Source organism: Mandrillus leucophaeus, unplaced genomic scaffold (assembly GCF_000951045.1).
Source record: "Mandrillus leucophaeus isolate KB7577 unplaced genomic scaffold, Mleu.le_1.0 Scaffold10, whole genome shotgun sequence".
Taxonomy (NCBI): Eukaryota; Metazoa; Chordata; class Mammalia; order Primates; family Cercopithecidae; genus Mandrillus; species Mandrillus leucophaeus.
The window spans coordinates 60221-87331 of NW_012098098.1; the positions used below are offsets into that span (position 1 = coordinate 60221).

The 27111-nt window shown below is 43.8% G+C and overlaps 1 protein-coding gene across 1 annotated transcript in view; it reads left to right on the forward strand.

Moving 5' to 3' along the window:
- The first annotated feature begins 728 nt into the window (after window positions 1-728).
- The window catches only part of CDH13 (cadherin 13), a 643409-nt gene continuing 617026 nt past the window's right edge, over window positions 729-27111 (forward strand). The window contains exon 1 of the mRNA XM_011970562.1: window positions 729-878. The gene's annotated coding sequence lies outside the window, so the exon portion shown is untranslated. The remainder of the gene's footprint in view (window positions 879-27111) is intronic.

Genomic DNA, 27111 nt, shown 5'->3' on the forward strand with positions numbered 1-27111 from the left:
ATAGAGGTTTAATATATATAATATATAGGGGTTTAATATATATTATATATAGTGTTTAGGGGTTTCATATATATGAACCCCTAATTGAGGTATGTCTATATATAATATAGATACATATATTTAATATATAGGGGGTTAATATATATAATATTTAGGGGTTATATACCTATTACATAAAGAAGCCCCCTAAATGGATGTGTGTATGTATCTATGTATATGTATAAACCTTTTCTGATGAGACAAAGGGCTTCCTCTGCACCATGTCTAGTACTTAGTAGAAGTGAAAGGGCAGGTGACACTGTGGATTATGGATATATGTAAATACCTAGAATCTTGATCAATGAGTGCCCAGCAAATGGTTTCCATTACCTTTTTTGTTTTGTTTGCAGATAAATTTTTTTAAAAATATGTTTGGTGGAGTTAAAAATAATGTAAATGTCCAATTTTGACTGAACTGGCGTTATTGCTTTCCTTGATCCATCGCTATATGTCGCCAGAGTGCTGGTAGGCTTCCTTAGCTGACAGCTGCAAAGATGTGGATATTAGAATGAAAGGCGTTAGGCAATGATGCTATTTCTGGTGCTTTTACTTTAGTCGAATCTGTGTTCACCAGGTACCTTTGTGCTGGCACCTGTGATTAGTGAATTTGTCACGAAGTATGTTTGCAATGTGCTTTCTCTGTGTTGTTCAGACAGTTTTAAATGTCTCTCTGTTTTTCTGACCAGGTAGTCGACAGTGACAGGCCAGAAAGGTCCAAATTCCGGCTCACTGGAAAGGGAGTGGATCAAGAGCCTAAAGGAATTTTCAGAATCAATGAGAACACAGGGAGCGTCTCCGTGACACGGACCTTAGACAGAGAAGTAATCGCTGTTTATCAAGTGAGTATCCCTCCCATGCCCACCCTGTGTGCAGAAATGTGGCTTTCAAAGATTATTTTCTTCCCACTGAGCTCATTATTTCTGTGCCTCATCAAACCCGGGACTGCATGGCTTTAGGGTGTTTCTGTGGGAGCTGAAGTGGATGGAGTTGAACCCTGACAGGGTAACAGTGGGGGGTCTTTATCTCATCAACAGAGCCCTCCAGGCCTGCATCAGACTTTGGGTACCAGAGACCAGAATGGAGACCCTGGGGACCCCTCAGAGGAGATCAGAACCCTTAGGGCAACTTTGGCTTTCCAGAGACCAGTTTGATGATCTAGAGCTGGAAGAGGTATAAACCCCAAGACCTGATATAATTAGCAAGACATGGTCCTCGGGGTGAAAAAAATTGCTAAATATTCAGCAATAAAGGAGTAGTTAAATTGTAGCAGATTTTGCAAGGCAGTTGAGCCATTTAAAATGCTTTTGAAGAAGTTGTAGTTATCTGGGAAAGATTCAAGATATTGAATGAAAATGACATACAGACACATATGGTATCCTCATTACCAATGGAGTATTTGCACATATCATGAGGTGTATATGTTTAAGAAAAATGATAAAGAAAAATCAATGTGTTAATGGTTGTATTTGGAAGTGATTGATTTCTTTGGTTTTCTTACCTACTTAAATGCATTATTGTGAGTTTGCAGTGAGAAGATACTATAAGGGCATTGGAGGCATAAGGTGCCGGACAGACATAGAGCAGTAGCGTGATGGTAGGTAGTAAAGTCGCCACCCTCCAGCAGAACCTTGGCTGGGCCATGTGTTCAAGGGTCTCGGGCCCTGGGAGGATGCAGGTGCCTTCCAGATTTCCATCTCAGAAGACTTGCCAAAGACTTTTCTGAGCATTTGCTGGGAGAATCCCCTGTCAAGGAGAACTGAAGAGTGAGCTATGTGTCCCACCTTATACCCAAGGGGGAATCGGGTAGTTGTATAAATTGAATGTTGGTGCCCTCAGAAATACCCAGTTCCACCTGGCCTTGACAGTAACCAGAGGTGACCTGGCAGCTATTGGTGTCCAGCTGCTGTAGGAACAACCAGCAACTGACTATGGATACATGTCCTCTTCTCTCTCCATGCCCATCATGGGAGTCTCCAAGAAAGTTCGGGCACAAGGAACTAAGGAAAGATACAATAAATTTCATAATTTCTTAGCAGAGTGATCAAGAGCTCTGGGGTCTGATATGGTTTAGCTGTGGCCCCACCCGAATCTCATCTGGAAATGTAGCTCTGACAATTCCCACATGTCATGGGAGGAGCCCAGTGGGAGGTAATTGAATCATGGGGGTGAGTCTTTCCTGTGCTGTTCTCGTGGTAGTGAATAAGTCTCATGAGGACTGATGGTTTTATGAATGGGAGTTCCCCTACACATGCTCTCTTGCCCACCACGTAAGAGGTCTCTTTGTTCTTCCTTCATTTTCTGCCATGACTTTGAGGCCTTCCCAGCCATGTAGAACTGTGAATTCACTGAACCTCTGTCCTTTATAAATTACCCAGTCCCGGGTATGTCTTTATTAGCAGCATGAGAACGGACTAATACAGGGTCTGAGATCCTCCATTCAGATCTCAGTGCTGCTGCGTACTGAGCTGTGGGAACTTGAGCAACACTCTTACCCTCCCTGATTTGGGATTCTTGTCTATAAAGTGTGAATAGAGCTAACGCTTCGGGGGATTATAAAAAATGAAATTACTAGTTTTGGCTAACTAGTAATTGCGACACAGCTAATCAAATAGAGCTTGGGCTGCAGCTTGGAGCTTCTCATACTTTTTAGAAACTGAGGCCACATAATATTACAGTAGTTAAAAGCATAGATTTTGCACACAGTCAGATTGGCTGCATTCAAATCATGGCTGTCATATACTAGGTGTGGGAACTTGGCAAGGTGTCTGCCTTGGCTTCTTAACCTGGAAAATGGGAATAATAATAATGATGATCTCATAGGATTTCATAAGGATTAAATGAACTAATACATATCAAGCATTTAGAAAATGCCAGAAACATAGTAAGCACCATATAATCTTCCTACATGAGTAACAGTAATCAATTATATTAAAAGTGAAGAAAGGTAAGTGAAAACCCAAAGGACTCCAAGTTATAGCCCAATTTCTCATCTCCAGCACGAACTTTCCTTGAATAATCTTGAGTTTTTACTATACTTTTATAGTCTACTTCATAGCATATTGATTGATTGAGCAATTCATTCATTCTACATACGTTTAATTCAGTATTTATAGGGTGAGGGACACCCTTCAAGGTAGTAGGGGGATATAGTAGCAACAAGACACACTGGGTTCCTTGCTTTCATGTATCTTTTATTCTTGTTCTTTGTTTCAAAGTAAACTGGCTTGAATTGCTCTCTTCTGTGGGTATGTGACATGCCAGGAAGTTGTGCCTTGTTTATAACATGGCTTGTTGATAACACTGGCACAGGGTCATGTACCCTCATTGGAAAGGCTGCTGGTATTTAGTGGGAATGCAGTTTCTTACACAAGTACTTGCGTTACTTATGACTGGCAGAGTAGGACCCAGTCATTAGGAGTGCACTCTTCAGTGGGCTCATGAGGGCCTACTTTCTGATGCCATTTCCCTCCATGCCTCATGCCCTTCAGTTCAGTCATTGTCCTGTTTTCATGATACCCTCGCTGAAGCTTCTTACACTTGCGGAAGCTTCTTCCTTGAAGAAGCATGTTTGAGGAAGAGCCCCGATCACTCTGTGGTTCTCCTATTTTTAGACAATGAGAACTGGGTTACTCTCATGTTGGTCTACTTTGGGCACAGGAATGTTGCAATTTCAGTTCATTTTAAGTGCCTATTTAAGAATAAGTTACTATTTTAGTAGTATAGCTAGATCCATGGTGTTCATGGTAGTCAACATTGTTGGTAGCAAATGAGGTTCTTCAAAGAGTAGAATGTGAGGTCTCCAAATCCCCACATTTTAGTTTCTAGTCTTGCAAGTTTAAAAAGGAGAGAGCCTGCGGGTGAATGTGTTGCCATCATAATAGCGCCGATGTTTCTATTGTTTAATGTTAAGTGCTACTCACATGCAAGTATGTGTTAATGTATTAACATTTTCCCAATCCAACAAGAAACATTTTGATCTAAACCTCAGGGATTTGTATGATAAGAAATAATCTGGAATACATTTGTCCTTGGGCCCCTGAAATGCATCACCATTGAAGCTGCTGTTTATTGAACACTGCATGGCAGATATTGTGCTAAACACATTGTATACGTTCTCTTATTTAATCCATTTCACACAACAGACTTAAGAAGTAGGTGTTAACACCATTTTACAGATAAGCAAATAACTGTTAAACAACTTTTTCAAGGTCTCACAGCTGGCATGTGTTGGATTTGGGATCCATATCCGTTTCTTTTCAGCTCCAAAGCCCTGCATTTTCAGTCGCTAAGAAACACTCTTCCTATTTTATCCCAACTAGATTTTAGATCTGATCTGTAAATTCTTTAGCTCCTTTCTTAGGAACTCTGCTTACTGGGGCTGGGAAGGGAGTTTGACTGGCTGAGTGATCTATTACTTTTTAAAAATCATCCATTTCCATGACCCACTGCCATCTTGCCACTCCTCCCTGCCCCAGCCCCCAGAAGAACTTCCCAAGCTTCTGACCCAAAGTAGCACCTGGCAAAATAATTTATCTCTTGCAGTATTGGAAGCTGACATACTAATGCAAAGCCTCCTGAAATATTACTCATTATTATGCATTTTGCCAGCATTTGAGTGATTTGTGAACTCTTCATTGGAATAAAGTACTGTAAATGATTCATGAATGACCAAGTTTATGAAATTCTATAAAAATATTAGCAGGTGGTAATGATTCCCTCACACTGCGAATATGATCTACTGGCTGCAAATTTGCCAATATGGGATGACAGGAGTGGAGTGGGAGACCATCTGTTAGGCAGGTGGGGTCGGGGAAAGACGGGGAAGGGAGTTGGGATAGGCTCTGCAGGAGGTGCAAGGCAAAACAGGAAGCAGGGCCAGGATCATGGTAGCAGGCAGGTGTCCTTGGCAGGAGACCTTCACACTGATCTGTTGTCCAGTGGGAGATGCTCAGATAACTGGGAATGTCAGAACTGGGTGGGAGAAGAGAGGAGCATATGGAAAAAGAGGCAAAACTAACTTTATTGCGCATCTATTAAGTGCCCAAGAATTCCCTAGATCCCTGACATATACAAACCTATGAAAATGGTTATCTTGTCTTCACTGATGAGTTAGATGAGGGCTAAACAGGTTCCCTAGATGCATTTTTACTATTAACGTTGGGGTGAGCATGTCTTGAACATTTACAGTGTGCCAAGGCTCCACGCCAAATACTCCGATGATGGTCTCAGCTCATCTTCGTAAAGATAACCTTGATACATCTATCACACTCAATTCTAGAACAGGTAACAGGAACCACCTGTGTTCCTGGCCTCAGAACACGGACAGGACCTTACCACCACCTTCTGAGTATTTGCTCACATTTTATACTATATAACTTGCTCTTTTTCGAGCCAATTTCTTAGTCAAATTTTGAATTTGTGGTCAAGAATGTTGTCATAAAATTGAAACACAACTGGCAGTCAGAGGTATCCTCGCTCATGTATTTTTTTTCATTAAGGTGGCTCTACCCCAATTCTAACCCATCTATATCTCCATGACAATTTGGCAGAAAATACATGAAAGTGAAACATGCAGCTGTCATGTGGAAATAGGTATATCATAATATCCGTGCTTATAAGATGATTGGGAGATACAGATGTACCCAGATTAGAGAGTTATTAAAGTGATTAACCTGGTTATTATAATGTCCATGTTATGAACAAATGATGCACATGTTACCTTGATGGGATTGTGCGACACCTGATTAGACTTGAACTTGGAAAGGACCCCAGCCCTCACTAGTAGGGACATGCTACATAAGTCTTCTTTGTCCTCTACTCTGGTCTCCCCCATGGCTACCTTTCTTAGCCAGGGTTCTTGGTGGCAGTCAACAAAATCACCTCCAACTAGCTTACAAAGGAAGAGATTTATTAAAGAGTACAGGTAGCCAGTAGGATTGCCCAAAATGCCAAGTAACCTAGCTTACAAGGCCAGATAAGGTGTTGCTACAGGAAATACCCATATATGAACTATTCTAGGGTAAGGTTTTTTAACAGTGGCACTATTGAAATTTGACACTGGATGATTCTTTGTTATGAGGGGCTATTCTGTGAATTGTAGGAGGCTTAGCAGCACCAATGACCTCTACCCACTAGATGCCAGTAGCACCCCCACCCCACCTAATCTTGACAATCAGAAATGTCTGCAGATATTGCCAGTTGTCCTATGAGGGGCAAACTGGTTTCCATTTGAGAACCACTTTTAGAGAGAAGTGTCATAGTCCATTTTGTACTGCTATAACATAATATCCAAGCCTGGGTATTTATAAAGAAGGGAAACTTATTGGCTGTCATTTCTAGAGGCTGGACAATCCAAGGTCAAGACACTAGTAGGTTTGGTGTCTTGTAAGGCCATTCTCTTCTTCCAAGATGGTGCCTTGCACCCTGCACCCTCCAGAGGAGAGGAAGGCTGAATTCTCATATGGCAGAAAGTGGAAGGGCCAAAAGACAGCACCTATTCCTGAAAGCGTTTTAAATTAAGACATTAAACCTACCCATGAGGGTGGAACACACATGCTGTAATCACCTCTAAAGGCCTCCACCTCCCAGTACCATTACATTGGCTGTTACATTACAACAAGAGTTTTGGCAGGGACAGGCATTTCAGCCATAGCAAAGAGTCAATGTTGCTGCTGTCTCTTCCTGCCACTTTGCTCTGACGCTCACAACTGGATGTGGCAGCTCGGCTTTGGCTACCTAAAAGAGACAGGTGGCTCTGCCATGCTCAGAACCTCTGATCTGCAAAGCACAGCTGTGGCCTTCTGCCACTCACTTCCATCCAGTCTCACGCTGGTGCATCTGCAGGAAGAACCTAGGCCATAAGCAGGATTCTAGCTGCAAGAGAGCTGGGTCAACATAGTTTTTAGTTTTTCCAGCTTCCTGGTACAGGGAAGTCCGCTAGCCGAGCGCTGGAGTGGTTGTTTTCATCTACCACATTGTCATGTCATGAGTGTAATTTTTTTTTAATTCCATAGGTTTTTGGGAAACAGGGTGGTATTTGGTTACATCAGTAAGTTCTTTAGTGGTGGTTTGTAAGATTTTGGTGCACCCATCACCCGAGCAGCGTACACTGAACGCAGTTTGTAGCCTTTTATTCCTCATTCCCTTCCCACCCTTTCCCCCTGCCAAGTCCCCAAAGTCCACTGTATCATTCTTTTGCCTTTGCATCCTCACAACTTAGCTCCCAATTATGAGTGAGAACATACAGTTTGGTTTTCCATTCCTGAGTTACTTCACTTAGAATAAGAGTCTTCAATCCCATCCCAGGTTGTTGCAAATGCCATTAATTCACTCCTTTTTATGGCTGAGTAGTGTTCTACCATATATATACGTACACACACACACCACAGTTTCTTTATTCACTCATTGATTGATGGGCATTGGGGCTAGTTTCATATTTTTGCAATTGCAAATTGTGCTGCTATAAACATGTTGTGCAAGTATCTTTTTTGTAGAATAACTTCGTTTCCTCTGTGTAGATACCCAGTAGTGGGATTGCTGGAGTGCAATTTTATTCCAAGTGAGAGCCTGTCAGTGAGAAGCTTAGCTACCCAAAGGCAGGTAACAGGTCACACCTAGGGGAGTGTGTTTTCAAACCTGTGATTTTAACTTCTCTCATCATTGTGGTCCCGTCAATCAGTAACACACATGTGGCCTAGATAAGAGCCCTGAGTGGGACAAAACACAGAATTTGGGTTAAAAGCCCAGGCTTTGGAGCCAGATCTTTGGAGGGAAGAATCTTGACTCTCCTATCACACGAACCATATGAAATTGCCATTCTTACAGGTGGAAAAAAGGTGAACACTGGCAATTTCATGGTTCATTCTAATACTCTGACACCTTTAGCAAGTTACTTCTCAGCCTCTGTTTTCTCCTTTTTAGAACGAGGGTGAGATTACAGTATCATCTCCTAAAAGTGTTATAGTTAGTGAGTGTTTATCCCTCAGCCCAGTCACTTAGTAAGTGCTCTGGAATTGGGAGCCAGCCTGCCACATATGGGTTTCATAGTTTAAGATCCCTGCAGGTAAAATGGAGTTGAAAGCACTTGTGAGGCAGCAGCTAGCAGGTAAACAGTTGAATGTCAGTAACTCTGTGTAAAAGGGAATCATCTCACTGGGCAGCTTCAAACTGTGACCCTGGACTAACAGCATCACCTGGGAACTTGTTAGAGATGTAAATTGTTAGGTCCTTTCCCAGGCCTGCTGGATCAGAAACTCTCGGGGTGGGTCTCTACATCTGGGTTTTAGCAAGCCCTGCAGGTAATCCTGAGGCTCACTGTAGTTGGAGGAACACAGGTGTAAATACTCACACTCCTGGGTGTTAACATCATGGCAGCTGACCTGCTTTGAACCAGTTTCATTACAGTTCTTGCAGGGTAACACGTGCCTCAAGTGTGCTTATTCCTCCTGGTGCTCCGGTGTGCCGTTTGAAAGCCCTCTCCATCCAATTCCAGCTCTTCCAAACTGTTTTCTTTTTGTTTCATTAGTGGCACCTGAGAGCCAGGTAAATTTGTCCCAGGCTTCCTTGCTGCATCCTGTCTGCACTTTGGATGACTGTTAAATGCCATGTTACTGCATGTTTGCTTGTTTCTCAGCCAGAGATGAAGATGTCCTCAGAAGATTGGAGCTGGAACAGGCTGATGTAATTCCCGATAGCGGGAAATTAGTGTTGGGGTCGGCAGAACCAGCTTTATCTGCCTTAGTAGATCTGTGACCTTGAACAAGGCATTTGTGGTTCTTGAACTTTGTTGCCCTTAGAATCATCTGGGGAGCTTTGAAAACCTGAATGCCCAAGCTGCACTCCAAACCAATTAAATCAGGATGTCGCAGAGTGTGACCAGGTGTCAGTATGTTTATATAATTCTCCAAGTTTTTCCATTGTGAAGCCCAGTTTGAGAACTGCTGTGTTACTTGTCTATACCCCAGTTCGTTCATAATTAGGAATTAATATGATACTAACCAGCTAGGTGTGTTTGAATATCAAGCGAGATAATGCAGGAGTTTCTAACGCATAATAAAAGTCAAAGATCTCATTTCTCCCAACTGCTTGACTCTGAGCAAACATCTGAGGCTGCTTTCTAATGCCTCCTTTGACACAAAACGCTTAAAAATAGGAATTCAGAGAAATAGAATTCAATAAACGAACGCTTGTCTTCTGACTGCTTGTGAAAAAATAATTCGAGGTTTCTTTGCAGCCCCTCCCTACCCCTGCACCTCTGAGCACCTCCACCTGACTTTTTCCAGTTCGTCTCTTCATATTTCCAACCACTTCATTTTATTACAACCCGGCCTTATCTGTCAGGTGCAGCTGGCGAAACTGAGGCATGAAGAGGTTAAACGACCTTGCGGCAGCAGCCACATACCTGGATTACACCGCTGAGTTGCTTCTGACTGATTATTTATTTGGTCCACTAAGCAAAGCTGCTTCCTCACTCAGGGCTATGGAAACATATTTTTCTCTGAACTTCATTAGCACAAACTCCTCAGAAGAGGTTCAACTTGAATCTTGGCAGGTGGGAGAACCCCACATTCCTTAATTTTCTCTCCTCCACCCCCACACTGGGCTTTGCACCTGCGGCGCCTGGCCCACACTCGAGGCTTAGCAGACATCCATGGAATGAATAAATGGTACGATGGCTACATTTTTTTTTCTTTTTTTCTGTTTTAGTTGTCTAACTACAACCAAGTCTACTTCATCATGCTGATTCTTCAAATTACTTGGCAGCATTTTCTTTCCCAAGGTGCTGAAGCATCACAATACGTTGGGACTGGGAGAGCCTTAGACCCATTTTGTCCAGACCAGCTGCCCAGCGAATTTACAGGGAACAAGTTAAATAACTGGGCAACTGCTCAGACTCCCAGGACTTGAGATTCCCTGGCTATGTAACTATCCCTCAATGACGAGCATTGTGACTGACACTCTGGGACCAGATCCCCACATGCAGGGGCGGGGTGGGGGACATCCATTCCAGCTCCCACCACCCACTGGCCATGTATGTGCCTTCAGCAATTGGCATAAAGATATTTATTTTTATTTGGTAAAAATGAGAAGGGGTTAGAAGAAGTGTATTAGAGGTGTGGACTGGAAGAGAGAGGAGGCAAAGAGGGGATCCGGACAGGTTGATCCTCCTACGCTGGTTAGAGGTGTGGACTGGAAGACAGAGGAGTGAAAGAGGGGATGCAGACAGGTTGATCCTCCTACGCCGGGACCCTGAAGTGAGTTGAAGACCCTTGGGTTCGAGAACGGGAAACGATTGAGGTCATGTTTTATGAAAGACTCTGTAAGATTGAAAGTGAGGGCCAGAAGCTAATTAAATTGATCACAAACAATTGGGTTAGAAACCGGATTTAAGCACCATGGCTATGGGAACAGGTGGCCAAGGATTACACAGTTGGAAAGAGAGGCCTCTTCTGACACCTGCAGCCCTGTGGCATGGGAAGTGCTGGTTGCTAGGGATGGGTCGCTGTGGTGACATTTCCCCCAGTGGCCCTGATAAGGGTGGAGGCAGCAGCAGTTGGCACATGGTATGGAAGCTGACATTGATCAGGGGGCCCTTGTGAAGCCAGCCTTCGGCCTCCCAGGAAATACCTGGGGAATAATGTTGTGATGGGGACTGAGTTCCCCTGGGGCAGGTTGGAAGCTGGTGGTCCCTATGATCAGGGAATAAAGGCACATGTGCCCCGTGTCATCATCCCATGCTGGGAAGTCAGCCAACCTCCACGTTACCCAGCTCAATTCTTGCCTGCCCACTGGTTCCTGTTTATTTGGAGCAGATGCGTGACTGCTCCGGATGTGAAATAGGGAGAACCTGTGAGCAAATCCCCCGGGTAAAACGCACGTGGGGGGCATGCTTTTTGGCCAGCTGAGTCTTCTTTTCCAGTCTAGAGAACTGGAGGAAAACAGGGAAGCAGCTGGGGACCATAGAGCCGGCGTCCACGCCAGGCAGCGCAGACTCAGCAGCTGGGGACCATAGAGCCGGCGTCCACGCCAGGCAGCGCAGGCTCAGCAGCTGGGGACCATAGAGCCGGCGTCCACGCCAGGCAGCGCAGACTCGGCAGCTCCTCCAGAAAGGGATTCAGCTCAACCTGGGGGTCGATTCCAGTCAAAGGACATTGATCAGCGCCCAACTTGTGTTAGCCACTATTTCACAGTGCTGTGGATACAGCAGCAAACAACCACCAAGTCCCTGCTTCATGGAACTCTGTCCATCTACAGGCATTAGTGAGTATGTGACAATCCGGTGGTCGCAAGTGCTGGGAATAGACACAGAGCCGATAAAAGACATAGAGGGTGGTGAGAGACACTGCTTGGTCCAGGAAGGCCCTCCTGGGAGGGGGATGAAAAGGGAGGCCAGATGGAAAGTCTCCTGAGGGCGGGAATGAGTGCTGTTCTTACCTCTCACATACCCCTGACAGCTGTTTTCAACCACGGGTGCTTTGGTCCCCTCATAGATGCCTGGCAGTGTCTGTAGATGTTTTTAGTTGTCACAAGTGGGGCTGTTATTGGCATCTGGTGGGTCAGGGATGCTGTTCCACATCCCACCATGCACAGGACCGTCCCCACATGTCCTCAGGGCCGTGCTCTGCTGGCTCCTTGCATGGCATTGGCCACTCGGAGGGTCTAAAATTATTGCATGGTTTGTTCGCTCATTATTCATCAGGCTTGGATAGTCAAGAAGTCTGTCTTCATCTCTGGGGCACCACAACAAAGGGGCACTATTTCTGTTCTTGTAAAGTCCACACGCTAGCTGGGGCAATGATTTACAGCAATTGACTGTATTATGTGAGGAGGGTCATGTTACAGGTTCAGCCTTCCAGAGGACATGAGGTCAAAGCAAGTTCTCAAGAATGAGAAGGAAGCCAGGGCACAGAGACGTGGATGGGGCAGGAAGGGTGCCGTGAGGACAGCTGAGAGAAGAAAACACTTACGGCACCTCCAGGGGAGTGTGTGCAGTTTAGGGCAGAGGAGGGTGGGGCCGTGGGGGGTGCTTGATTAGAGGTGAAGGTGGGACTCACATGCTAAGGAGTGAGCTTAGACATGAGACTCCTGGGTGAAAGGGAGAGATGATGGAGGATTTTAGGCTGAAAGTGACATATCAGATTTGGATTTTACAGGGACTGATCCGGTTGACATGCGGGGGATGAATGGGAGGCAGTGAGTTCTGTCTCTGGGTCTTCGAAGCCAGAGTGACGCACATCAGATAGATGCAGTTTTCACCCAGGAAGACCTGGATAGTGAATGGGATTAGTCCAAACTCATAGTGAAGATATTAAATATACCTTGGGATGAAAAGAGTAGCAGGAATGGGGAACTGTGGGAGGAGGTCAGGCCATACCGGGCCTCGCTAGGGCAGGATGAGGTGCTTAGATTTTACTCTAAGGAAGCCTCAGCCTCAGAGGGTTTTCAGCAAGGGAGTGACATCCAATTTGCATTTCAAGAAGATAAGATTTATTTGAGCAAGTCAATAATAACATTCAAATTGTCATGAAATAGAAATTAATTCAAAAACGCATTCATTTGTTGAGACCCCACTATCTACCGGGCACTGGGGGAAAGAGATCAAAGATAAAACCTTGCTTTCCCTGGAGCTCGGACTTCAAGCTTCCTTCTACACATAGTAAACCAGAAAACCTTTATTTTTAAATTCACATGTGGAGGGGTGGGGAGCATTTTGTGCGCTGACTGGTTCTCCCCATTTAGTCTGGCATAATTTCCATGCTAAGTAAATATTCTCTTTTAAAATTTTAAACTTAGAGGTTTTTTTTTTTCTTCTACAGGGGTTTATCAGTGGTCTATCTCAAAATTTATTAAACACAGTTGGCCAGAGCTGTTAGCTGTTGATTTGTTTGATTGGTATCCGTTTTAAGATTTTTATTATCCAGAAGGCTTATCTTTTTTCACAGTGAGGCATTAGGTAGCAAAAGGGATCGTTTCCATATTATTTTTCTTTCTTCCAAAGGTGCAGATGGTTGCATAATGGGCTCCTTTAAGTAAAGTCCATCTTTTCTGGAATCATGTTGGAAGGTCTGCAGGCCCATGATGAGGGACTCTCTTATACTCTCTAACTCAGGAATACTCATTCCTGTTTCTGCATGTGGGACCGAACTGGGCCGTGTTCAGTGTGCCAGAAGCTGGACTAGAGTCAAAGCAAACTGGAGAGTCGCATCGTCGTTAAATGATGGCTTAGCACGTAAAACATTCTTGTGACTGTATTGTCAATGTTTGACAATAAGATGCTGGGAGGAGAGCCCTGTGCTCTTCTGAAATTGATCGTGTCCCCCTTCAGTGGATCATTAATACCTGAGGAATACGCATATAAAAGGGGTAGACCCACTACAGAGGTCTTGAGCAGCGGTCAGAAAGGCTGAGAAAAATGGGCAGCTGGCATTTCGCAATCAGTCGTGAATGCATTTTCTATTCCTTTTGGGTTTTTATTGCAGAACCTAATCATGAACTCCACTAAAGTCACATTAGTTCCTGTTCAGTGTTTCTTATCTCCTGTGATGTGAGGCTCTGGTAATTAGCAGGGCTGTTTCAGCTCCCAAATAAAAAGGAAATATATTTAGAAAATGGATGTGTTAACTTGGGAAAGCAGGCACAGGCAGGCCTGCGTGAAGTATCTTTCTCTTGCTGAGGTAGGCTGCAAGTCGATGTGGAAGAAGTTCTAGATCATACTGTGTGTTCCCTCTGTGACCAGCCCCGCAATCCTCTTCACTCCCTATTCCCAAATCTGGGATTATTTTTAGAAAGCTGTCCCAGGCCGGCACGGTGGCTCATGCCTGTAATCCCAGCACTTTGGGAGGCCAAGGCTGGCAGATCACCTGAGGTCAGGAGTTTGAGACCAGCCTGGCAAACATGGCGAAAACCCCGTCTCTACTAAAAATACAAAAATTAACTGGGTGTGGTGGCAAGCGCCTGTAGTCCCAGCTACTTGAGAGGCTGAGGCAGGAGAATCGTTTGAACCCAGGAGGTGGAGGTTGCAGTGAGCCAAGATTACGCCACTGCACTCTAGTCTGGTGACAGAGCGAGACTCTGTCTCAAAAAAGAAAAAAGAAAAAAAAAAGCTATTCCAGAGGATATCAAACTGAGAAAACAAGTGTTTCTTGGGAATGCCACAATGTGGATGGCATAATTTTGGGTTAGCCAGGAAATCCAGGCCCTGAGACAGAAGGAAGGCAAAACTGTGAATTCTTTGTTTGGAATGTGAACCAAGCATATGCCAAAAGACATCTTGGAAATACCATTTCCATCCAGAATGGTTGCTCTCTTTGTCCGCATGCCTTCATCTTCCTCAGGCTCTGACCTTCTCCCAGCTCTCTAAACTGGAGCAAATGCCCAGAACAAGGCCTGGTGCTAGGATTGGAACAGGGAAGACACATGGAAATGAATAAGAAGGTCACATTCTAGATAACTTGCACATCGCGGCCCCCTTTTTATAATAGTCCCTTTCTCCATCCTCCCCACCCATCCTCACTTCCCTCTCTTCTATGAACAATTCAGTTTAACTGTGTAGGTTGGATCTTGGCATGCTGGTACCCTGGGGTGATGGAAAGTTGCCTTCCTACTGAAGGTCAGCCACAGAAAAAGCATCTGTATGTTGCCAAATCTGCTAGGTTCAGGGCTCTCCGAGGGAATAGATGGGAGAAAAATTTTGGATTCACTTTTGATTGTACTTCCTGATGGAGTCAGGATCGGGGTGAGGATAATTGCATGTTAACAAGCATAGATCATGCATGGAGTGGCCATCCTGTGCAGCAGTGAGTCCCCTGACGGTTGATGTGTTCCAGCAGGAACTGATGAGTGCCTTCAAGAAGAGCATAGAGGGATTGTTACTCTATGTAGTTAGATTAGAAGTATGGGGTCTGCAAACTGTGGCCTGCGGGCCCACTCCGGCTTCACCCACTCATTGCATTTTCTCTGTGGCCTCTTCCACCCTGTAGCCGCAGAGTTGAATAGTTGTCAGAGTGTGACCTACCAAGCCAAAAGGACTTACTCTTCCCTTCTACAGAAAAAGCTTGCCAACCCTGGACTAGATAAACCCTGGTATGGGTTAGATGTTTGTTCCCTCCATATCTTATATTGAAATGTGATCCCCAGTGCTAGAAGTGGGGCCTGGTGGGAGGTGATTGAATTGTGGGGGTGGACCCCTCATGAAAGGCTCAGTGTCATCCCCTTGGCGACCAAGTTCTTGCTCAGCTATTTCACATGAGATCTGGATGTTTATAAAAGAATGTGACACAGAAACAGAAAACCAAATACCGCGTGTTCTCACTTATAAGTGGGAGCTAAATGATGAGAACACATGGACACAAGGAGGGCTTTTCAGAGGGTAGAGGGTAGGAGAAGGGAAAGAATCAGGAAAAATAACTAATGGGTACTAGGCTTAATACCTGGGTGATTAAATAAATGTTTACAACAAACCCCCATGACACAAGTTTGCCTATGTAACAACCCTGCACTTGCACCCTTGAACTTAAAAAAAAAAAAAAAAAAATGGCTGGGCGCAGTGGCTTCTGCCTGTAACCTGAGCACCTTGGGAAGCTGAGGTGGGCAGATCACTTGAGGTCAGGAGTTCAAGACCAACCTGGCCACCATGGCAAAACCCTGTCTCTACTAAAAATACAAAAATTAGCCAAGCGTGATGGTGCACGCCTGTAATCCCAGCTACTAGGGAGGCTGAGGCAGGAGAATCACTTGAACCCGGGAGGCGGAGGTTGCAGTGAGCCAAGATCATGCCAGCTGCGCTCTAGCCTGGGCAACAGCAGGACTCAAAAAAAAAAAAAAAAAGTGTGGTACCTCCCTTCCCACACACACTTTGCTCCTGCCTTTGCCATGTTGTACGCCTGCATCCCCTTTGCATTCGACCATGATTATAAGTTTCCTGAGGCTTCCCCAGCAACTGAGCAGATGCCAGCACCATGCTTCCTATACAGCCTGCAGAACCGTGAACCAATTAAACCTGTGTGTTTTATAAATGACCCACTCTTGGGTATTTTTTTACAGCAATGTAAGAACAAGCTAACACAAACCCTCATATTTAGGAACTGGTAGCGCCAGTCCTTTTGATATCTAATTTTAAGAGCTTTTGAGACTATCATAGTTTATGCATTAAAGGAAGTTTATAAGTTTCCCCTTTTCTGGATATTTCCAAGGAAAGGCAAAAATGTGTCCCCCTGAAATGATGGTGATGTTTTCTGACCTAGAGATGAACTAAGTCCAGGCTGGGACAGGCTCCCCAGGGAGCGTTTTCATGGAGCTCAGTGTGAACCCACTTTTGCAGATTGGTGGCAGGGGCAGCTTTAGGTCCCTTGAGGTTGTCTGTACCCCACTTCCCAAGTAAAATAATGACTAGAAAATCTTTGCAGGAAAGGGGAAATGTGCAAATATACGAGACAAAATTGTTTTTCTTTCCCAGCAGTTTTCCCCCTTAGGACCATTGCACAGGCCTGAGCTATCCTAGGGGTCTGTTTTACTCCCAGGCTAAGCGTGAAGCAGACCCTTAGCCTGTAACACAGTAACAGCCACAGCAACGTTGATGATCATAAGCAGCGCTTGCAGGCTTGGCTGGTCCTTTACAGATGCTATCTCACCAATCCTTGTGCTGACTCAACAAGTAGGTACCTGTATTAGTTTTCTATTTCTGCCCAAACAAATTACTGCAGCCTTGGTGGCTTAAAACAACACAATTTTTATCTTACAGTTGTTTAGGTCAGAAGTCCAACATCGTTCTCACTGGGCTAAAACCAAGCTGTGGGCAGAGCTGGCTCCTTCTGAAGGGGAGCATCTTTCTCCTGCCTTTTCCAGCTTTTGGGGGCCACCTGCATTCTTCAGCTCATGACTCCTTCCTTCGTCTTCACAGCCGGCAATGGCAGTAGCTCCTTTCACGCTCACATCTTTCCTGTTCTCTCTTCCCCGGCCCTCTTTCCTTTATAAGGACCCATACGAGTCCATTGGGCCCACCTGCATAATCCAGAATCCTTTAATTTAAATTTATCTAGTTCACAACACTAATCCTCTTTACCATGTAACCTAACATAGTCAAAGTTTCCAGACATTAGGATGTGGGCGTCTTTGGGGGACGTTATTCTACCTACCACCACACCCCTTGTATAGATGAGGTAACAGAGACACAGAGTGGGTTAGGAACTTGTCTAAGGTCACATAGTGCTAAGTGATGGATGATCTTAACCTTCGACCCCAGCTATTGTCATCTCTGGAAAGCGGGGACGGATAACATGGCCAGCACAGTGTCCAAGGGGCTCCCCTCTTCTGCTGGCTTCAAATAGGGTGACGGCCAGAGGGAGAAGTAACTCTGCAGGGGCAACCCTGGATTCTAGCTCTGAAAGCTCACAGGCAGTGTGTGGCAAAACTGGTTTCTCTGATATGTTTTCCTTCCAGAGTGGGAGTGCCCCAGCCTCTTTCAAATCTTCCTTTTTTTCATGTATGTCTCCTAGGTGCTTTGTGGGGATGATTTTCTGCAGAATGAGTGAGTGTCAGAAAACAGCTGGCCACTTGATTTTTATTCCTGTTAGGTGCAGTCCTGGGCACAGAGCTACTTTGCATTTGTTGCTTAGCAAGAAGCAGGCCCCAAATAGCCACCTGCCCCAAGGCCCTTTTGTCCACTGGAGGGGATGTGTGATTAGATGGAGGGTAATTGATAACGCAGGGTAAGTAGGGAGAGTGAAACCCCTTGAGGTTGGACCTAAGCAGCTCCAAGTCCAGATTCCTGCTCCAGTACAACCGACGCTAAACAACAACAGCTGGACTTGACTGCACACCGATGGTGGTCAGGTGTGGCGTGAGTGTGTTTCCTGAATGATCACTTAGAAATTAAGTCTCCCCTGCCATGTCAGGGGCATTGTTCTAGGCACAAGGGATGTTAGATTGAACAAAACACATTTGTAGCCCTACCCCCAGCCCCTCTGGAGCCTATACTCCTAAGGACCTTAAAGGTAGAGATTGTTTTTGTCCACTTTGCATATGGAGAAACTAAGCTTAGGGAAGTGTTTGGAAAAATGTCACATGGTAGTTGACAGTGAAAGAACCAAATGACAAACCCACCTCCTCCCCTCCAGAGCCCCAGCTCCACACACTGGCTCTGTTAACTGCTTGGTTTGGGCCAGGCACCGTGGCTCATGCCTGTAATCCCAGTGCCTTGGGAGGCCTAAGCAAGAGGACTGCTTGAGGCCAGGAGTTCGATACCATCCTGGGCAACATAGAGATCCCATCTCTACAAAATAAATAAACAGATACATAAATTAGCATGGTGTGATGGTATGCACCTATAATCCTAGCTACATGGGAGGCTAAGGTGGGAGGATAACTTGAGCCTGGGAGTTCAAGGCTGCAGTGAACTATGATTGTATAACGGCATTCCAGCCTGGGTAACAGAGTGAGACCCAGTCTCAAAAAAGTACATATATGCATACATAAACAGTTGGTTTGCTGGGAAACACCCTCTAATGCACAGGTCAGCCCCTGCCACAGAGAATGACCCAGCTCCAAGTGCCAATAGTGTCACTGCAGGGAAGCCCTGGTGCAAAATGAAAATAATAAAATCCACCATAGAGTGTTGCTATGAGCTTTGAAAGTCGTATCACGTGAGCCTTGATCTAACCAAATCATGTTTTCACTCACTGGATTTTCAGCTGGAATCGTGGCATGTCAGGGCTCTGCCTAGCCGGGCCCCCCTCCTATCCCTGACCCAAATTCTGAGAAGTGGCCAGTAACACGGTTCTAGAGGAACTTGCCAATGCTCATTTTTTATTCTATGTGGTGGTGGTGGTTTTTTTTTTTTTTTTTTTAATTTTTTTTTCCTCATTGTAAAAGACAAATTCTATTTCCTTACTCCTGAGGGAAAACTAATTCCAGCAAAGGCCATTTGTCTTTGGTACCTTCAGATCTAGATAATTTACTGCAAGTTTATTTTTATTGAAAATTATGTAGATATTATTCAGAAACACAATTTTCAACTATACGGCACACTTAAGCACATATTTTTAGTGCTAATACATAGACTGAGGATATATGCTAGAATGTGCATTTCTCAAAGATACTTTTTTCTTTTTTGTGACTCACTGCCTTTGAGGTCCTTAAACTTGTGTGCTATGAAGTGCTAAAGGATTAAAATATTTTCAAATGGATATTGTGCTGTAAGTTATGAGTTGTTACCATTTGACTGCAATTCAAACTCATGATGCTTTATATAGCTTAGATGATTAATTCAGAAATAATTTGCATTTAAATGCATTTAAGATATTTAACTTATGATTCCAAATGTGCCTATTTTAAGCCTGGCAGAAGTACTTCAATCTCCAAAATATGTGGACGCTCTAATTCTCCCTAGTTTGTGGACCTGAAAAGGATTTAGATATTAATATAGAATAACTTTTCCAAACTAGTTCTGAAAACATAAGAACTGAGAGATAGGCCCTCCCGACACACACGCACGTGCACGCACACAAACACACACACACACAGGTTTATGCTTTGTGCTCTCTTGGGAACATTTAAGATACATTGCAAACTACAATTGCTTCCTTAAATGTACAATGCACATTTGACATAGTAAAGATATTTTGAAGATTTGCAGTCCAGAAACTTGTTTAAGCCAACATATTACACACTTTTAAGAAAGAAAAGCTTTTAATAATACCCCATAAGAACTCTTAACCGTTATAGAAATTACTCTTTGAATAATGTGAGAAAAAATTTAATTAGTGAAACCCTAAGGAAGTGATCAGCATGGAGATTCCTGATGGGTGCCAACGTGCCTTCCTAAAATGCTGGATGGTTATTCTGGAAAAACAATTCTGGAGACAGATTCTGGCATTAACTATCTCTGGTAACATAGTGGTAACTAGGTTCTTCCCACTTCTGGTTGTTTCAGCTAATTAAAGTATAAGGGAGTCCAACAATTCATGAATGGATAAACAAATTGTGATCCATCCTTGCAATGGAATGTTATACAGCCATAAAAAGGAATATCTAGAGTAGGTAAAGTCATAGAAACACAAGGTAGATGAGTGGCAGGGGTGGGAAGGAGGGCCTACTTATAGATCTGGGTTTCTCTTTGAAGTCATGGGAATGTTTTGTAACTAGACAGAGGTGGTGTTTCTACAACATCATGAATACACTGAACATGACTTTAAAAATGATTTATTACCTCAGTTTAAAATTCAGTTTAAAACTCCTCAGTTTAAAAGTAAAACTGAGTTTCACCTCAGTTTGAAAATCACAGTACACAGAAAGAGGTAAGGGAGGCCAGAGAAACTGGGCAGGAAAACCCAGGTGTGAGGACCAGGAGGAAGAGGGTGAGGCAGAGGGGGCAAGGCAGATTCGAGGGGGGACGTTCTGCCACATTCTTGAGGGTGGCATGGGCAGCTTGTATGTAGATGAAAACAATTTTAGGAAACTGCAGCCCAAAGTGGTGTTCCGTACACAAGAGAGGCCATCAAGAGAAGGTCACCAAGGGAAGGCAGAAGAGCAGCCTCTGCCCATCTCAGTGGACAGCTGAGTGGGCATCCACCCCATGGTGATGCTCATGACCACAGCCTGGTGACCCACACTTATGTCTTTGCTGTCAAGGCAGAAGCAAGTGACCATGAAACTAAGCTTAACTTTTGGTGTTCTTTACTTGTGTAAAGGATCATATCTTACATGGTAGAGAAGGACTAGACCAACGCTGTGTAATAGACCTCTCTGTAATGATAGAAGTGTTCCATAACTGCACGGTCCAATAAGGAAGCCAAATAGATGGTACTCCATAAGGTGACCATTGAGCGCTTGAACTGCAGCTAGTGAAGCTGTAGAACTGAGTTCTTAAGTACTGTTTTTTAAAATTTAAATAGCTGCGTTTGGCTGATGGCCTTCCTATTGGAAAGCACAGATCTTGAATGTCATAGGTGAAAACTGTCTTTAGCATTACATGGGCCTATGTTTTAATACTAACTTTGCCTCTCCCTTGCTATGTAATTTGAGGCAAGTTGTTGAATCGTGAGCCTTAGTTCCTCATTTATAGAAAGGGAGAAATGAGAGAATGTGCCTCCTAGAGTCACTGTCAAGATAAAATGAGGTATAGCATATTAAGTACATGGAAGTGGGCAACTAATAAGTACTTTATAAACATTCTTTGTGTCTTTGGGTATTGATATCCTGTATGTGTCTTATGCAGTGGTGCTTTGAGAAAATGAGGTACAGAGAGGTGTAGTAACTATGCTCAAGTCACATAGCTAGAAGGCAGAGCGCTAGGAATTTAATCCCAGATGTTCTGATGCCAAAGTCCATTTTCTTGCTGCTGCACTGGGTTTCTCTTGGAACCCTGGTTACCAGATTCATCTCTGCCTGGAGCATTAGACTGGGACTGAGGAATGGATCTCGTTTTTCCTACCAGCTGATCCATTAAGTATGAACTGTTCTGGTCTTTGTTGAGATGAAGTATTAGTCCCTTTTCATACTGCTATGAAGAAATGTCCAAGACTGGGTAATTTGTTTAAAAAGAAAAATGGACTCACAGTTCTATAAGTCTGGGGAGGCCTCCCAATCATGGTGGAAGGAAGGAACAAAGGCATGTCTTACATGGCAGCAGGCAAGAGAGCGTGTGCAGGGGAACTGCCCTTTTATAAAACCATCAGATCTTGAGACTTATTCACTATCATGAGAACATCATGGGGAGGTCCCACCCCTATGATTCAATTACCTCCCACCTGGTCCTTCCCATGACACGTGGGGATTGTGGGAGCCGCAGTTCAAGCTGAGATTTGGGTGGGGACACAGCCAAACCATATCAGATGGGATTTCTTGTAGGACTTGAAACCCTGGGGACACACGTGATTGTGTGATGGATTTCTATCTCCAAAATGGTCGATCTTTCTTACCCAGGTTGGTTCTGGGTAGGTTCTGGACTAGACTGGCAGGGGAGATCCTGGTCTCTGTCATCTCAGGCACCTGAAGTCAAATCTTTCAGAAAAGTGATTTAACCCATCTCCATATGTGGGTTTTTTTGTTTTTTTGTTTGTTTGTTTGTTTGTTTTTTGGCATTGAGCACTTCTTGTTGAATGCCTTCTTCTTCATTCTATATAAAAATGTCTCCAAGTCATGGAGAACTTTGTCTGGCACGGACAGGGGCAAGATAGTCTTCTTCTCTCCTGCTGGTTAGTTGGAAAGGACACATCCTGTTCTCCTCACCTTTGGGCTAAGAACAGAGTTTGGCCTTTTAATGAACAGTTTGTCCTGACTTGAGAGAGAAGTCAAAGTCAGGCATTGCAAAGTGCCTTGCATGTGCTGTGCTGTTCCTGGCATCTTGGTTACATTCTCCACGGGTGCTTAAGAAGCTAACACTCACTGCTGGTCGGGGAACTGGGGCTCCACTTCCCACTCTAAATACAGCCCCTATTTCGTCACACTTGCTGTTTAACAGCCCTACCATACCATTCTTGAGAGAAATAAAGTGAGGTTTCATTAATGTGAGAGATCAACAGTAGTTCGGTTATAAGTTATCACTGCAGAGGGAGAGCAGCAGGTTCAGCTCCTCAAGTTGGAAATAAAAAAGATGAATGGGAGCAGGAAATGAACTTAGTGATCTGCCGCCTGGGCACTTTGTCACGAATGCATGAGGAGAGAGGAGAAAGCCTTTCTAAACACAGATTATATACCAAAGGCAATTAATAATTGTTCAATCCTTCTGGAAAGCCATTTGTTGTGGTGATATTCACATGACTGTCTTTAATACCATGACACCAGGAGGGTCTTATTTCGCCACCCACCAAGCTGGTGGCATCGTGCTGGCTAATTCTCTGCAGCTGCATTTAACTGAAAACCTTTCTCTAAGATTCTGGGGTTCACAGCACACAAAATAGACAGGCATAGCATCATTCCAGTCTGTCTGCTTTCTATGACTGAGCTGACTTTTTCTGGAGCTGAATCTGTCTTTTCCACCTGTTCTACTCTCATTCACTCACTGGTTAATTCAACAGATGCCTGCTCAGCTCTTACTACCTGTCAAGCACTATTCAAGGCACTCAGTAACAGCAGTGAACCAGAGTTCCCACCCTCAGGGAACCTACAGCAGAAGAGCAGGCAGGTGATGAGAAATGCCCCTGAGTAAAGTTAAACAGGACCAGGAGGAGGGGGAATTTGTGGAGATAGGGAAGCAGGAGGAGATGCATGATATTCTAGTCTATATATGATGATCAGGGCTGGCCTCTCTGAAGGGGAGACATTTAAACAGAGATCTGATGAAAGAGAAGGTTGTGAAATACGCAAATATCTGCAGAGAGAGAAAGCCACACAGGTGAACAGCCAGCAAGACGGCTGAGCATACAGGAGGTTGGGTGCAGCAGAGCTGTTGCAAAAGGTAGGGCCCCACAGTCCGGCAAGCTCAAGGCAAATCCTATGGAAAGATTTCTTTTTCTTTTAGCTGCTGTGTCTTTGCTGGGGTATCCCTCATTTCTTTTTTCACCAGGCCCTGACCCCTTCTTGGCAGCCCTGGCAGCAAGTGCACAGGCCCAGAAGTCAAAGTGGGCTTAGCATGTGTACGGAACATAGGCTGGGGATGGGGTGGATCACTCAGGGCCTTGGAAACCTTTGCATGGATTCTGGCTTCTGAGTGAAATGGGAAGCATTGAAGGTTTTGGACAGAGACAGGATATATTCAGATATCTCTTTCACCAAGAATGCTGTAAACAGATCGGAGGGGACTTCAGTGGAAGTGAGGAGCTTAGCAAGAAGTTACTGAAGGAAACCAGGTGAGAAAGAAGAGAACTTGGATTAGAGCGTGGGGCTAGAGTGCCCATGGCCAAGGTGGAGGTGATGAAAAGTGGTTGGATTTGCGCTACGTCTTGAAAGACGCACCAGGATTTGCTACTGGATTAAGTGCAGTATGTGACGAAAGAGAGAAGCGTTTAGGGTAGTGGGAAGATTTTTAAAATATTTCAACTTTTAAAAATTGTGTTTAAAAAAAAACATGTAACTTTAAATTTACCATTTTAATGATTTTTTTTTTTTTTTTTTTTTTTTTTTTTTTTTTTGAGAAACAAGGTTTCACTGTGTTGTCCAAGCTGGCTTCTAACTCTTGTGCTCAAGTTATTCTCCTGTCTCAATCTCCCAAGTAGCTGGGCCTACAGATGTACACCACTGTGCCTAGCTTCTTAACCATTTATAAGTGTGCAGTTAAGTAGCATTAAGTCCACTCACATTGTTGTGTAACAAACCTCTAGGACCTCTTCATCTTGCAATACTAAAAGTTTATACCCATTAAAAACTAATTCTCCTTCCCCTAACCCTCTGATCTTGGCAACCATCTTCTCACTTTCTGGTTCTGTGATCTTGACTGCTTTAGATACTTTGAATGTGTGGATTCACACAGTATTTGTCCTTCTATGACTGGCTTATTTCACTTTGCTTAATGCCCTTGAGGTTCATCCGTGTAATCTCATATGACAGGATTTCCTTCTTTTTCAAGAATGCATCATAGTCCATTGTGTGGATATACCATGTTTTCTTTATCCATTATCCGTTCATCTATCAATGGACATTTGGGTTGCTTACACCTCTTGACTATTGTAAATGACGCTTCACTGGGTGTGCAAGTATCTCTTTGAGATACTTCTTCAAATTCTTTCAGATATGTAGCTAGGAGCGAGATTGCTAGATCATATGATAATTCTCTGTAGCTTTTTGAGAAACCTCCATACTGTTTTCTGTAATGTTTGTGGCATTTTATATTCTCACCAAGTGTATACAAGGGTGACAATTTCTTCATGTCTTTTCAACACTTACTATTTCTGTTTACTTGATAGTGGGCATTTTAATGGCTTTGTGCAGTGACACCTCATTGTGGTTTTGATTTGCATTTCTTTTAGGATGAGTGATGTTCAGCATCTTTTCATATGCTCATTAGCCATTTGTATAACTTCTTTGGAGAATTGTCTCTTCAGGCCCTTTGCCCATTTTTTAATCAGGTTATTTGGATTTTTGTTGCTGTTAAGTTGGGGAAGTTCTTTATAATTTTCTGGATTTTAACGCTTTATCCAATATATGTCTTGCAAATATTTTATCCTATTTAGTAAGTTGCCTTTTCATTCTGTTGATTGTTTCCTTTGATAAGCATAAGTTTTTAGTTTGATGTAGTTTCATTTGTCTAGTTTTTCTTTTGTTGTCTGTGCTTTTTGTGTCGCATATAAGAAATCATTACAAAATCCAATGTCCTGAAGCTTTTCCATTATGTTTTCTACTAGGAGTTGTATAGTTTTAGGTCTCACATTTAGGTCTTTAATTCATTTTCAGCTGATTTTTGTATATGGCATGAGGTAGGGGTCTAACTTCATTTTTGCTTGTGGATATTCAGTTTTCCAAACACCATTTGGGACTGTCCTTTTCCCATTGTGTAGTCCAGGCACCTTTGTCAAAAATATTTCAGTCATATACATAAGGGTTTATTTCTAGGTTCTCTATTCCGTTTCATTGACCTAGATATTTGTCTTCATGTCAATACATACAGTTTTGATTACTGTTGCTTTGTAGTATGTTTTTAAAGCAGGAAGTATGAGGACTCCAAGACTAAGAGACTTTGCTCTCTCGAACCAAAAGATGGACAGATTGCCATTTACTGGGGTGGCAGCAACTGAGAGAAACAGGTACTCTGAAGAATATAAGGAATTGTCTTGTTCCATGTGAAGGTGCCATTAGAAAAATAGGTTGGTCATCTTCTGACACCAAAAGATTTTTCTCCAAATTGTCTGAGTTGCAGCCAATATAAACATAGGCCAAACTTTTCTAAATCACATGTGTTTGGAGAGGGTGGAATGGCTGTCAGAATGGACTGGGCTTCTAGGGTGACATACAGGTCCAGGCAGAGTGAGCCAACCAACATCACTTGCAAGATTGAAGAAGCCTCAGGGAGTTAGATCAGCGGAAGAGAAGATCCTCATAGAAGAGGCAAAATTCTCTGTCTTGGGGACAATGGCAATACTTGGGAGAATTCCCAGAAAGCGATTGTTTTAGATGATTGTTTTCTTGGAGACCAATGTTGAGGAAGACTTTGAGGCTGCTTCCAGATGCAGCAGGATGGAGAATGACTGTCAGTTGGCAATGTCTATCTTTGGAGACAGACATATCAGTCACTCTCACACTTCCCCTGACTAAACTGGATTCTCATGTTCTCTGGCTCAGAGGGAAGTATCATCAGGGAAGTACAGCTAACATCTTTGAGCATGTACCATGTGTCAAAATCTATTCAGAGAGCCTTTCTCACTCTTTATAAGAAATCAGTGAGGTAGGCACTATTATTATTTTCATTTGAATGTTGAGGAAACTGTGGGACTGACAGGTTAAGTAGCTTACCTAAGACATGGTGAGTAATTGGTATAGCCAGGACTTGAACCCTGGCCACCTGGCTCCATTGTCCAGGCTATTAACCATCATAGCTCCAAAGAGCAGCCTCGTACCAGGGCCTCAAGCTGCCTGGGGCTTCAGGAGCTTTTCTCCTCTATGGCTGTACTAGTCTGTTTCACGCAGCTGATAAAAACATACCTGCAACTGGGTAATTTATAAAGGAAATGAGGTTTAATGCACTCACCGTTCCTCATGGCTGGGGAGGCCTCACAATGATGGTGGAAGGCGAGAGGCACATCTTACATGGCGGCCAGGAAGAGAGAGAACTTGTGCAGGAAACTTCCCTTTATAAAAGCATCAGATCTGGTGAGACTTATTAACTATCGTGAGAACAGCACATGAAGGACCTACCCCCATGATTCGCTTACCTCTCTCACCTGGTCTCTCCCACAACACGTGGCAATTGTGGGAGCTACAATTCAAGATGAGATTTGGGTGGAGACACAGCCAAATCATATCAATGGCTGAGACTCCATCTGTGTACTGGGGGCTGGGAGATTCAGTTGACAATTTTTGTTCCTCTTGGCTTCAAAGGACTCAATCTAGGATCATCACAAAATGTATTTATTGTCCAAAACTGGAGTACTTTTGAGAGCAAAAAGGACTATATTAATATTTAGGCTAGGACTACAAACATAAACC